Raw genomic sequence first — 15,150 nt, 5'->3', positions numbered from 1 at the left:
TTGTATTTCTTCTTGTAATAATAGAATTGGTTGTGATTGGGCAGGAGTGGTGAAACAGACAGATGCACAGATTGGGGAAGACGTGGGTTCATAATCCCTGGGTACCTTGGGACAAATCACAGAATATCTTTGAGTATGGTACATTAGGAATTTATTTTCTGTCACACCTCAAATGGCTGAGTAAATGTCCGTGGGAAAAGCATTAATAATTTCCTTCAATGTGTTGTGAAGTCAGTTCAGTATTCAGCTACTAAAGTAAATGCATATGACAAGCATGATTTATGACAATTTTAGCAAAATTTCGATATCAGGATTGTATACATTATTTCACTTTTTAGTCTAGTAAGTCAGGGCTGAAATATCCTCCAGAGTGCCTTGCCATTGTTCATTTTTAAGACAAGAACACCACCAGATAAACAAGGAAAAAAATGAACTCGCCTTAATTCAGATGTCTGAGTGCCTTGAACTGAATCCTGTGTGTTTGAGATGCTTTATTTTATTTTTAATAGTACATTCAAGGAAAAGATAACATGTATTTTTAGATGCTCTTGGAGTTTCCAAATTCACAAGACTATATATTTCTCCCCTCACTGCTTCTGCATATATACTCTGATTAATGCAGATGTGAGTTATACATTAGCATCAAGGGGAGAATTTTATGGCAGCTGCTGAGGCGCAGCAAGGCTGCGTGGGTGGGGAGGAGAGAATAAACAGTGACTTTCCAGTGGGAGTTTGAAAAGGCTGATGAGGAGTCTGTCTAGAGAAAGACATCACATCTGTTCTGCTGTATTCAGACTCCTAGACTAGACACCTAAAATAATACACATCATCAGAAGACTGTTGAAGGATTCAGTGCTGCCCTTATATGCTATAAGGCAGATACATGTTGATTTTTGTAGGTAGGAGAATTCTGCAGCCTTAAAATGCAAAGCACTATGCAGTCTGTAAAAGTGAGTAAGGTAACCACAAGAGCCACTGAAGTCGAAGAGAAACAAAAGAAACTACTTTGGTCAGAGAGATCAGCATTTGAGATTTAGAGGGCAAATGGGAGCTGCAAATGTAGTGCAGAAATATTTGGAACTGTGTGTTTTTACTAACTGTCAGGAAGAATTATTTGAAATACTTCCTTACTTTTTTCCACTTTTTCTTTTCCCCCACTATTTGGAACTTTCTGAAAGCACAAAATGGCTGGGCAAACAACAGGAGTGACTTCAATAACTTCTTCCTTCAATACATTTCTCTATGTTTTTGATCAGCACTAATGCATAGCAACTGCTACTGTAGGCAATTGCATAGCAGTGGGGGACTAAGGAGTGTGAGATATAATAGAAAAAAATGAAAAGGAAAAGAAAACTTTCAAAAATACAAAAGGAATAATGGATATATTCAGAAATCTTACTGGTAAGTACATGCAGAAAAGTTTCATATCTGATTAAGAGTGAAGGAGGGCTCAGTTTTCATAAAAACATGGAAATTCCTGGCTCATAAAGTCTAAACCTCTGCTACTGGAAGGAACTGGCTTGATTATATGTTCCTCAAGCGTCACTGTGTAGAGAATACGTCATCTGGTAGCTATAACAAGAAACTAACCTTCTGGATCATTATGGCTGGACTTATTTCTCCACCCAGTATCTGGATGGTGAGACCACAAGTGAATACAACCCTTTCTGCTGCCTGTCTCCTTCTAGTGACACAAATGCTGGCACAGTGGCCAGGAACTGTTCAAGGAGGCAGGATTGGTAAGGAAGGAGGAAGGCTTAATTCTAGAAGGTTGTCCATGCTTTGGGCTTTACCTTTGCGTGCACCTGCAGGCATATATAGAGATGTAAAGGTGTCCCTGTGCCCAAATATCCCTTGCAGGACAGCTTCAGAAAACCCTATAAGAAGTAATAGTCATAACTCAAGATGGAGATTTGAACCTCAGTAGTACAATCAAGGGTCTTCCTAAAACCAACTGGCATGTAACTTTTAACATTATCAACAGGGTTTTAACAAACCTGAGGTGATATTTTCATAGGAAAATAAAAAATAAAATAATTGTTCTCTTTAAACAGTATTTTTCACCAGCACCTCAATTCATTTAAAGAGAGCAAAAGTCAACGTCCCCATTTTCAGAAAGGAAAGCTAAGGCACAGAAAAGTGAAATAGCTTGTCCTAGTTTGTGCAGAAATCTGAGTGATCCCTAGTGATCATTAAGAAGAATCCAGCCTATTCTTGGTTAATGAGGCCAAAATATAAGGTATTCTGCATGTGGCTAAGATGAGATCAGACATATTTTGTGAAAGTGAAAAGTTTACTAGGTATTATACCATGTTCTACTCAGTGGTGTGACAGAATAAAGGCAATAAAATAAATTCTCGATTTAGGAACATTAGTTAAATTAGGATTGTGCGTTTCTTTCAACAATTAATGGTTTGGATATATTAGAAAAAAGTGCAGTCAGTTTACACTCAGCATAATCTAACAGTTCAAATTTAAGGCTATGAACTAGTCTAGACTGATTTATTGTAAATTTGTTTAATTAATGTGGAGTTTCTTTTTTTTTTTTTTAGAAAGTATTTCTGTGTTGTCCATATCTGCACTTGGTGGAATTAGTAGAGGATTCTATTATGCTATGACTTTACTAATCTAATTTGATGGCTCAACAACTCAGTTTTCACTATTTGTTCTGCATTAAGATTTGACATGATCAGTCAGATCTAAGAATTATAATTATGCAGTGTAGAAATAGACTTCAAGATTTCAAGTCCCCACAGAAAAAGCCAGTGGGTATGTAATTAAGAATGAGAAAAAAGGTCGACCTACTTTTTCTGTTTAGACTAAACTTCTGATTGATGTATCTTCATTTCTTTCTATTGATCTATTTATCTGCCTATCCAGTCTGTCACTAATAATCTTGACCTTATTTTGCATTGATTGATCATTTAAACTAATTTCTAGCCTGAATGCTGGTAATTTAATAATGTGAGCCAATTAGGAATTAAATAGAATTGATAAACCATTCTGTGACATCATCGAGAAACATTGAAGTACCACTGTATCATTATCCCTTTCAGCATTTTATATTAATATTTTTAGAGCTGAAGTCAACCAAAGATACTACTGCAACTTGGAAAGTAATTCAAAACATGTTACATTTTATCTATGAAATTCTTCCAGCTTCAGATATTAAAAACCAGAAAAGATTGTTATTTGTTCAGCCTCAAGAGGCATTCTTCATCTAATCAGCACCTGGTATTGGAAAAGATGTGTTGACTTCTCACTCCCACTTTTATCATATCTGTAATTCTTGCTTTCCAGCTGCTCACATCTATTTTAGCAGTAAAAGAAGAACTTGATATCTCCTTAGCCAACCATTCCACAGCTCAGATCAGTGTAATTCATGGAGAAATCAGCATTTTGCTCAGAGGCTGAAGTGTTTCCCCCAGAGAAAATTTGGAAAAGAAGCAGAAATATCAGAGGAGTTGGTTGGAAGAGCATAAAATGGATGATTCATGATAACTGCACATAATCACGTGCTTCTCTGCTTGAGGTATGGTTATTATCATGGTTTCATCTCATAGGAACATACAAATATTTAATTCATTGAGAAATCAAACAGAGCTGATCCTGTAGTTGTGTGCCTTCAGTTAGCTCACTTGTTTTCATAAGATTTTGGCTTTCAAAGGCCAAGTGTTGGTTCCTCCATTTATTTGTGCAACACCTTTTGCCAACCTCTTGTTCCTCCAGTGAGGCCAAAAGGAAACGAAATACCTAGGAAACAGTTTGTATTCTGAAAGAAACATGATTATGAGGTATGTTTGGGAGTATCTGTAAGAAGTTCTTCCTAAACTTGGTTTGTATAATGGGGAAAGGGATAGTGTCAGCTGCTTGCAAGGAGATCCATCCCTCTTCCTTACTGAATACCTTCGTAGAAAACCTATTTTCTTATCTATTTCCTGTGTATCTAAATGAGCAAATATATGCACAACAACACACAAAAACCTAGCAGAATCTGTGATCTCTTAGGTTTTCTCTTACAATTTTTATCTCGCTTGTATTCCTAGATTAAAAGTTTTTTTGGTCTATCCATTGCTTGTGTTAGATGAGTTATAACTATGGTTTCTCACAGGCTTGAGTACAATTTGTCGTTCCTGCCTCTGGATGGTGACAGATACATTCTTCTATGCCAAGAGTTGGACCAAATGTGAGTTTTAATAGCATGCATTAGCATTGTTGTAAGCTTCTTGTTTACTTTCCTGTAAGCCCTGTTAAATGCTCCTATTTTGTTTTGGAGTTTATTTTGCTTCATTTTATTGTCTTCCTGATAAATCAGTCCTAGCAACAGAACACAATTATGGTTTTAGACATAAGCTTCTGTGAAGGTGCTAGACACTGCCCATGTGCCATTGAGCAGCCAACATAATCCTTCCTCTCAAATCTTTGTAATTCTTTGTAATCCTGTCCCTGTATTCCACTTTTCCAGCTGGATGGACAGTGTAGTGGTACTGGCCTGCCCCTCACCAGGTTCTGATTTAGGGTCGTTAGCTCTGTTTTGCACATGTCCCTTCTCTGTGCCAGAACAGATTAACTCTACTAGCTGCTGTGTAAATCCAGATGTTTGCCACATGAATAATTCTTAGCCTGCCTGAAAGCCCATGACATAGAAGGGGAAGGATACTACATGCCAAATAACAGCCTGCTGCAGTCCTGCTTGCCAATTACTTCATTTTCGGGGCAGAAGGTAATGTGCAGCAGCCAGGCCCAGGGATATTTGACACCTGTGCTCACATCAGTGTCTGCACAACGCAGCCACCTCCTGACTTCAATTCTCATACATTGGATCTTTTTTTGAGTGTCAGCTGTCTGAATTGTGAATGGCACAAACAGAATAAGTGAGAGGCACAGCAGTGGCATAGCTGTCTGAGCCAAAGTAAAACATGCCTTTCAGCCCCTCAAAAAACCCAAACCCACCAGTACCCCCAACAGCAAACAATTAAAACAACATTTTAACAGGCATCTTCAGTCAAAATGGAAAAGACAGCACTGGATTGCACATGTGGGTGAGAGGGAAGAATATAGGGATATCATACGCTGTTACAGAACCAGATGACACCCTCATTTTAGATAATAGACACGCAGTATTTTTTTTTTAAATCTGTTGTAAAACAAAACAAGGTGTATCAAGGGGCAATAAACAGTTCATTGATATTGTATAGTGGAAGAGTGGGAAGAATCTCCACAAAAGTATTATAGGATGTTGGTGAGGGTTTGGTCTGGTAATAAAAACCTATATGAGAATGCCATTAAGACTAACAGCACGGTCCATCTGTTTTCCACCTTTCCTAGCTCAGTGATAAGCAAGGTTCTTACACAAAACAGGAAAATTCTTCTACCTTCCCCATCTGCACAGTTTATAAATATCCAGCTGCAGAGTATCTGGGAAAATAGTCTAATTTTTTCACGAGCATTGTCATTTGTATGCCAGAACCACACGTGAAGTCACAGTTACTATGACCAATCTAAGAGTTTCTGGCTTCTGGGATACAGACTGGTCTGGAGAAACTTAGTACACAGAAATATTTGACACTCTTTTCTAAAGGTTCTGGATTACTAGTTGTACAGTATTCAACCATTGTGAAAATTGATTTTCATAGTGTCCTAATGGACTGACACACACTTTGGTGGAAATAATAATAATTAATATTAATAATGATCCTGACGGATGAACAAGCTTCTTGGCGAGGAACAGTGACATCAAGGAGATCTGGTATTAAAGAGAGAAATTTTCACGAATAAACCTTTCAAATTAACTACATCTCTAATTTTCTATATGCACACTCTTACCTTCTTAACCTCTCTTGAACCACAGGGAAGTCAGTATTCACCATTTGAAGAAGACCAGTAAGCTGTAGTTTTCTGGGACTGTTGTATAGTCAGCTGAGTTTACATACAAACACACACTCAAATTGTTTCATATATCATAGAATCATAGAATGTCCTGAGTCGGAAGGGGCCTGCAAGGATCATAGAGACCAACTCCTGTTCTTGCATAGAACAAGCCCAAAATTCACACCACGTGTCTGTATTTCTTATAACATTGTCTAATAATCAACCATCCTCCAAAGCATCTCAAATTCAAAGCAAGAAGAGCTAGAGAGCAGAAAAGGGTGATAGAAATGAAGGTTGAGGAGGGATTGCTAATTCTAAACTTGGAAAAGTACAGTGAAAGAGTACCAGTAAGTAGATGTTAGTTCCTCTTGCATTGGCATGAGAAAAGGGAAAGTGGAATCTTTACCTGTGTTGCAAAGATACAACATTTTTTCCCATGTTGTTTTTGGGGGGCTTTATTTGCATTTGATTTTGTGAAGTTTTGGTTTGGGGTTTTTTTTACCACAGAGTAAAAAGCCTCAGTAAATTAAAGTAATGCATAATTGAATTTTGGAGGGGGTTATTTGTTTGATTTTTTTAATCACAATGTATTCCACAAACTGAAAATCAATGCAGCTCTAAATGAGCTCTCCATTTGTAGATCAGTAATCTGTATGATTTTACTTTTTGTCTGGCTCTAAAAGTTAGATCAATGCAATAGATTCCCTTGAAGAGCAAATGAGGATTGGCCATTTCCCTTCCTCCCAAATCAGTTAGTATTTTAATTTCTTTTTCATGTAAGCTTCTTTTTACATTATTTCTAAACCTTGCTGTGGGTAGATTTCAAAAAGTGAAATAAAGTATCTGGAGACTCCATTAATGGAGTGCATTCATTAATGATAGAAAGCATTGGATTAAGAGTTTTATACCAGTGGCATTTCCTAATACTGATCAAGATTTCTTCCAAGTATTCCTTTTACTTGTTGTTTTTCTTTTGTTTGGTTTTTTTGTTTGTTTTTTTTTGTCCAGAATTTATCAATTCCTTTAATTTAATTTTGTTATTGTTCCATAATTCTCTTTTTGTCTTTCATTTTAAATTTTGGTTTTTTCTATGTTAAATGCGAAAGAATACTGCACTTATTTAACCACCAGCTCTTCAGAGCTGAGAGACTAAATTGCCTTGGAAACTTGAAGTTTATGTAAGGATAATGGATTTCTGTTATTTGACAACTCAGCAATCTAATTATATGGTGACAGATCTAGCTCCCATTACATCAAAATTCATGATTGGTTAAAATTTCATTTTACAAGAACAGATTAATGATTAAATAGCAAATTATCTGTAGATTTTTGTATTTTGATTTGTTCATCATTCCATAGATACAGATAATAAAGTGAAAATCATTGCAAGAACTTGTTTAAAAATTGAAAGAAAATTACATATTGAAAACCAATCCTGAATTTTGCATGGGACATGTTTAAACTGGGTTATAAAATATTGCATATTTAATCTCTTAGAGCAAAAGCTCCTGGTGGTTATACCCGGGTTATTCAAACTCAGTATTCAAAGATGATATGAAATAAATTGGAATAACTATGTCAACTGAAAGGATAATGTAACTCCTCCACAAAGCATGGGCATGATCCTCAGTATCAGCTTTGTGTAGAAATTCAGCTGCTGTTCTCTGTCCCTTGAGTCAGTGTTTTGTGGATCTATAAGTTTTCCCCAGGCTGTATATGCTGGGCTGAGGGATATCAGCAGTCTATCTAAGAAATCCATTTTTTCTCTTGCAGAATCAAAGCTCTCCTCTTGACAGGTGCTCTGAGGAGGAACAAGCTGAGCTGGTTTCATGCTGCAAAGATGCAATTCCTTCGTGATAACCAGTGAAAGAAGCAATAGAACTGATATGTTATCAAACTAAGCTGGGAACCTGGGGGGGTGGAAAAAAAAGAGCAAAAATGGTTCTTTCTAATGTATGATAAAAACAAATAGGCAGTTCCTAGACCAGCTTGTGGATTGTCATATTTTCAGTGTCCTGTTTTATCTTATTTGATTTGACCAAACTATGAGTTCCTTATAAAGATAAACCTGTGAACGAAGGTTTGGTAGTGGCTTTGCATTTTAAAATCTTCCAGCACACTGTCACCATTTGAAAGTTCATTGGCTCAGCCAGGGCCCACTTCCTCTGAGACAGAGTGGTTATCAAAAATACTTCTGCAGTGATAATCCTTCAAGATTTATGCTCTCAACAAGCACCTGGTCTGAGGATTATATAAGGATTATAAACAAATTTCAGATAAAATTATAGCGTATGCTAAAAAATGAAATTCCTGATTTGAATATGCTTTCCTTGTTGTTGTCTATTCCTATTAATAGCAACTCTCCCCAGTTACAAATGTAAGAGTGTGTGTCATTGTCTTTTGCTTTCTCTGTTTCAATACGGTACTATGAATATTATAAGTTTTGATTAAAAGGTGAGTATTTTATGCAAGGGAAAATGTCTTGGAAAGTATCACTTTGATTCACATGGCTTGCACACTACTGGAGTCCTTTCCAATATCAGTTCTATCTAGTTCTTTCTCATAAATATTCAGGGAAAGCACTCCTTCTTAGCTTTAAAACCTGACCTATCAGCCTTACTGTCTCACTAATGCTATTGGACTGGGATTCTTATCTTTATAATCCTGAAGAGCACCGTCATGGTAATGTTGGTTTTTAAAGAGTAATAGGCAGTCATTCATTGAAATGAACACCAGAACATGTATTTTTTTACATTATTTCATAAATCAGACACCTGAGGGTGTTTTGCTCAAACGTTCCTAAAAATGTTACCTTTTAACAGAGTCCAGCATTGACAATTGTAAAATAAAGAGCTGTGGTTTAGAATATCTTGAGCAGGGACTTCCAAGTTTTGTTCACAAATGGATGTTTAAACACCAGGTTAGGAGTGTTAATTAATCTTCAGTGCAATGCCTAAATTAAATGCAATGTCTCAAACAAGGAGTCCATTTGCGAGACTTCTACAAATTCTTTGCAGGTTGAGTGTGACCTTTGAGAGCATCTGGAAGCCCTGGCTCAGACCACATGGAAATTAAGGTAACTGATATTATTTGGTTTTGCTATACTGCCTTTTGTTTTCAATGAAGTTGAAGATGTGGCAGTAGCATCGACAAGATAAAGAAAAAGCACTTAGCAAAATCCATTGTCAATATCATTTTCTTGGCTAAAATTCACAACAGCAAGGGATGTGGAAGAACTTATCTCAGATGCATTGTCAGATAAACCTGACATGGACTGTCTGCATGAGAGCTGGAATGGAAATCAGACACTATTCATTCACTGTCTGCAAAGGAAACCTCTGTTTTTACATTACTCAGATTATGTCTTATTTGGGATATTTCATGTATTTATCACCTGGAGGTTACATATGGAGCAGAAATGAAGAAATACACCAGCTATTAAGGTAATAAGTCCGAACACAGCTGCAGCCTTTTGTCCATCCTGCTTGCCTGATTCCTGCAAGCATGTTACTCACTGGGAGATGAGGAATTAATCAGAAAACCGGTAATAGCAAAACAAACTGGGTACAAACTCTGTAAACCCTTGCTCATGATTCATATCTAGGACTAGGTAGCTGGAGAATTCTTTGAGGCCTGTATCAAGAAGGCGTGACATGCAGTGACAGCACTGACACACAAATCTTGATTTCCATGTGAAAAAACTATAATATAATAGAGATTGTTACAGTATTATCACGGCCCAGTAAGCTTTCTCACTTCCACTCAGATCAAATTGATTCTAAGGAGAGAGCTCCCTGTGTGTTGTTACATCTCTGTTGTAGAAACCACAACCATTCAAAAGAAGATTAAAATAAATAGATGACAGCATCATTAAGTAAAATTAAATAGTTAGTAAAAGTCAGAGAAGCAAGCTAGACTCACTTTTAGTACTTGACTTATCCAGTTGATGCTAGGCATCATGTTTGCTGCTGATGTAAGCGTTACCTACCTCACTTCAGTAGAGAAGCCTACTTGGGTAAAGACACTAAATGTAAATGTCTCTGAGCTTTTGAGTTTAAATCAGTCATTAGCACTGTCTTTTCTTTTATCTGATTAAGCACTCAAGATGGGAACACTTTCTTAGTGTAGCAATAGAGGTACAGACAGAAGTATGGACAATAACCCCCTAATGAGAGTTGAGGGTTTTCTTGTTTTGGTTTTATTAGGTTTTGGTTGGTTGGTTGGTTTGTTTTTTCATTTGATACATTCCGAGAGAAGACATTTCAGTGGGAAAAAGTGATTGGTGATGGGTAATTGTTGTTTCTTTCTTGAAACTTTGCTGGAAGTCTAAAAAGGCAAATAAGTGTTAAAGGCTGTCACATTCCTCAACCTGCATTTTATCTCCTGTGCTATGGAACAGTACTGCTACCTCACACAAATGGAGATCACAATCCTACTTTAACTATAAATTTACACAAGCTATGTCCTTTAGATTAAGCTGTATGCTGCAATGAGTCAGCTAATACAGAATAAGGTTTAAAGGAAGTTAATGCACCAGAGAATATAGCAGGACCTTATTTAGTTTGATGAACTAACATGCCACTTTCAGTGTGAAGTATGGACTATCTCGGGAACACAGCTGGATGCTTTGTGGACCAGGGTCTTGAACCAGAGCCAAAGAGATTAAACTAAGCTAACTAATAGTAATGATACTCTTCTTGTAGAAACAGTCACTGAAATTACTTTATGTCCTCCCAGATGTCTGTCTGGCTCTGCTGCCCTTGGCTATACCCTCCTTGGGAGTTTTAGAAGACCAGGCCAGCCCTGCTCCCTGCCACACACTCTTTTAGCTTGCAACACACCAAGCCTTCTGAGCAGTTGCTGTGAAACACAGGCAATTGTCACTGTGTCTCAGTGCCACATTTGCCAGATAGGGTTAAAACCATCTCTTTCACAGGAATGCACTCAAATACATTGCGAGGAACATATTGCAGATCAGACAAACAAGAAAGAAATATCAGATGTGCAAAGATTAACAAAGAAAACAACCCAAATGCTATATTCAGTTTTATTACTGATAAAGAGGCATAAGATTACAGTTTTCATAAACTTTCTAATTCTCTTAGGAAGATTACTGGAAAGTTCTCCCCTAGAATTGCTTGTAGTTGTGACTATATTACAGACAAAACAAAAAGTTTCAGTTCTCCCTGAAGTTTTTGTAAGTTAAAGCTAGATCTCTAACTTCCCATATCTGATGAATAGAGAATGCAGCAGTATTCTCAAATTTCTTAGGTTTATAGAGACAATGATTCACCCTTCGAGCTGCTGGTAGTTGTGTAATAATTGAAGATAAATCTGAGATTCTGTGAAACAATGAAGAAGCAAATACTCTTGAGCATCCTTTAAAATAGAGGCTTTTTTTTCCCCAGAGTATTTTGTTCTTGGCAAACAAGGATTTATATGTTTGTGTCAGGGATTGCAGTCTGTGCACTGTTTATTTTAGGAAAAGTCTCATAACAGCTTCTTCCTTGTAAATACTCAAAAGGGGCCTGACTTTATCGGAGTTTGTATATATCCCCATTTTGCAAAGTGAGCCTTCTCATTTTATTACAGGTCACACAATATTGCCCCTATTTTTTCGCCTCCATAAAGTGCTGATATTTCTAGCAGTGCATCTCATGCTTCACAGCACTGACAGATGCAGCCTCAGTCTAAGTGAAAAGTTGGAAGGCTTGGTTGTTATATGAATGTGAAAACAAATTTGTGTTACATGAATGCGGCTTATGTTGTGATGGTCCTTCTCTCAACTCTTCTCACTCCCAACTTTGTCTTCTGGGGTAGTCTGCACACTGCTAATTATCTTGAGCCAAACCTATACAAGTATTTAGGTACCTAAAAAATGAGAATACTTGTATTTGAGAAAGTATAAGTAATTAAACAATCCTCCAAAGATGTAGCCTCAAATTTCTCAATTATTTCTGCTGATGTCTTTTTTGTATTACATAATTTCTCAATTATTTCTCCTGATGTCTCTTTTAGATTAATAAGAATATTACACTTTTACAAATCTAACTGTGGCCTTCCTGCATATTAGGGTGTTGACTGAACTACTGTTATGGATTTGCAGCGCAAGAATAAGGCACATATATTAATAATCAACATGCTGTACCATAGATTCTCCATTAATAACCATTAAGTACTCAAGCTTGAGCACCTCCATTTTTCTATTTGCCCAGTTACATGTCAGAGACTCCAGGCAGGCTTTGTGCAGTCTCTGTTGGCAGCACAAACCTGCCACTTCCAGAATAGAACAGCTTGAACTTTTCACAGTTGCAAATCAGATTTTCCTATCAGAGCAGCAATTTTAAAAGGTAATATTTTCCTTTTTAAGTAATTCTGTTGCTCTCTGCACAATGAACAGAAGCAATTGAAATATTCTGGTTTTATCCTTGGATTTTCAGATGAAGAGAAAATAAGTGTCCAAACAGTATTCTGTGATGACTCTCTGGTGAAAAAAGGGATACACACACTTTTTTCCTCATTCTGCAAAAGATCCCCAAGTAATTTGTCTAGGTCATTTTATACAGTCAGCATAGCTCCTGTTCCGTTTCCCCTGGAGCAAGAACTCAATAACTCACTACTACTGTAGGACTCTTCTTCAGTGATTTAGTCAAGTTGCTGACTCCCTCATTAATTCACACGGCTCCCTCAAAAACTCTTACTTAATAAAGTGACAGAGAGCTCTGGCTCTGCAGGTTCCCACTCTCGCAGAATGATCATGTAGCCTTCTGCAGCATGCAAGCTGCTGGAAAAGCTTCTGGGTCTGGACAAGCTGTTTAAAAGCGAGTTGGCTGCAAGATGAAGCCATGTTGGCTGAACCTCCGTGCTCTCTCTCAAGCAGATTGCCATGGTAGTGCAGATCACCTATTAACAACCTTATCCATTTGCTTCTCTCTCACTGGGCTGCAAAAATACTTGCTTAAAGGCAAACACAAAGGCTATCAAACAGAAAGAGAAAATAAACAATGAAGGTCTGATAGTAAATCCCCATTCATGGAACAGTGGCAATGCGTACATGTGCAAATCAACACGTTTAAGGGCTACTTATATACAAATGTCACTTTCTAGAAGCAACCACTTGTCCTGGTCTTCATACTCTGCACCTCAGTTTCATTAGCCCAGGGGTCCTCATGCCACTGTGTCACTTTGTCCACAACCATTAGGCCCTGTAGCTCTTTGTCCTTCCCTGCCTTCTTCTAGATCATGTGTTTTCACCTTTTGCCTAGTTGTTAGTTCACATGTCAGAATCTGTCTTTGAATTTTCACTCTTTATCAGCAGCCTTCTCCCTCATGGCCAATTTCTATTTCATGGCAATATGCAGAAAGTGGATATATAGGTAAAAGAGCTAATTAGGAACTTTGAATTGAGTCTCAGAAGACCCAATTTCTGTGGTTAGATTTAAAAAAAAAAAAAAAGAAAAATTGTCTCCTGAATATCAACCTGACAATATATAAACTTCCATAGCATCTTAGATGAGAGCACAGAGTTATTCTTACCTGTTGTAAAAACAAGATTGGACAAGATGACCTTCAGAGGTCATTTCCAACCTCGGTCATTCTGTAACATTTATACCCCTGAGTGAGAAAAGCCACTTCTAAGGATTTGTTATCTTACTACTGTTATAACCCTGGCAAAATAATCTTGACTGTTTCATGCCTGTTGTATTATAATTATGCCTGAGAGAAGGCAAATTAGAAAGTTTCTGCATTCCACAACATGGACAAACTAAGCTGTAAATGTGAGGTGGGACTGGGGATGCTGTGACATCAAGTGCAGAAAGTGGGGCTTGCACCTATTTATAACCTAATTCGGGAGTCTTTTGACAAGCCCTAACAGGCGTGAACACTTTGTGGGGTAAATTCTTAGTATTTGTTCTTACTCTTCTTTTACAGACAGCGTGAGAAGGGAAGTGTTTTTTAGTTTGGAAATGGCCATTCTGACAGGTAAATATTTCCTTCTAGAGTTTCACAGTATGTCTCAGAGAATCTTTGCAATAGCTGTGAACAGCAGTTTTCTTCCTGTTACATTAATTATTTCTATAATGTAATCATGCAGAGGCATGGGTAGGGATCAGATCTCTAGTCTTCTGAAACCATTTAAGAGAACAACATTGTCCTAAATAACTTCTAGTTATATGAAGCATAAGAAATAGACTTAGTAACACACTTGAAGGTGAAGGAACAGCACAATGTTTGTAGTTAAAATACACCATTGTGTTCTTTATGGAATTTAAAGTTCAGTTGCGGATCCAAAAATTACCAGAACAATCCTTTGGAAGTGTCACCTCCAAAAACATTTTACTCAAAAAAAGAATTGGATTTTTTTATTTCTTCTGTTTTGGGTCCTTTTAAATTCAATTTGTAATTAAAATATTTTCATTTTCTAACTGAAACAGTTCTAAAATTGAAAGTTGAAATGTTCTATTTATTACATGCTAACATCAAGTAATTGCAATTATCCGATGGTATCCTCTCTGTGCATATTGTTGTTCTAACCATAATTGTCACCAAATATTTTTGTATGCAGCATAGTGTAGGATATTTAATGCTTTTTTAAACTGTGCCTTCTCTTCCATGTACATATCACAGGAAGAATATCAGATGTTAGTTACTAATATGAGCCAGCCAAAAGATTTGTCTTTTGTTCCTTCATGCATTTACCCCATCATGTCACTTCCTACATTATAACAATGTCTCTGATGATAACTAAGGGAACAACATATCAGCAATGTCAGAATAAAAATGGAAATAAATGTAAAACAATAGCAGCTCTTTGTGAAAATTGAATTTATCTGATTTATACTTTAATTATAATAAAAGCAGATTAGAGAGAATGGGGGTGGCATTGGGATTGCTTTCTCCACAGGCTTCTGGTATCTGGAGTCTGCGGAGAGTCAGTTTTGAGATGTAGTAGGAAGGAAAATAAAAATACAGCTACCTATAAAATATTATTCATTTATTCTCTTTATAGTAATCCTCAGCATTTTCCTCACCAATGATTCTGAAAAGATTTCTGTTTGGATTTAGATTTATACCAAGCTTTGCTTCCCCGAGTTGCTGTGCTGATATCAGTGGTTTGAGTACATCTAAATAACCTCAGATATATGTTCTTCTGAGATAGAAGCTGTGTTTATCTGGCTGGATATTTGTCTCCAAAGACTTTGGATGAGAACATAGAATACCTTGGGTAGTGTAACAAGTGCTGCAGAACATTCATTCTTCATTTATATTGCATAGGAA

The 15,150-nt window shown here is 37.0% G+C and overlaps 1 long non-coding RNA gene across 1 annotated transcript; it reads left to right on the top strand.

Moving 5' to 3' along the window:
• Nucleotides 1–3,313: 3,313 nt before the first annotated feature.
• Nucleotides 3,314–13,855, top strand: LOC139828899 (uncharacterized). Its single transcript, XR_011740957.1, has 4 exons — nt 3,314–3,532; nt 4,112–4,186; nt 7,645–8,947; nt 13,804–13,855. It is a non-coding gene; the product is annotated as an uncharacterized lncRNA (long non-coding RNA).
• The last annotated feature ends 1,295 nt before the right edge of the window (nt 13,856–15,150 follow it).

This window comes from Patagioenas fasciata, chromosome 11 (genome assembly GCF_037038585.1).
Source record: "Patagioenas fasciata isolate bPatFas1 chromosome 11, bPatFas1.hap1, whole genome shotgun sequence".
Classification (NCBI taxonomy): Eukaryota; Metazoa; Chordata; class Aves; order Columbiformes; family Columbidae; genus Patagioenas; species Patagioenas fasciata.
Note: the sequence above shows the minus strand (reverse complement) of the source record. Positions and strands in the feature narration are given on the sequence as shown.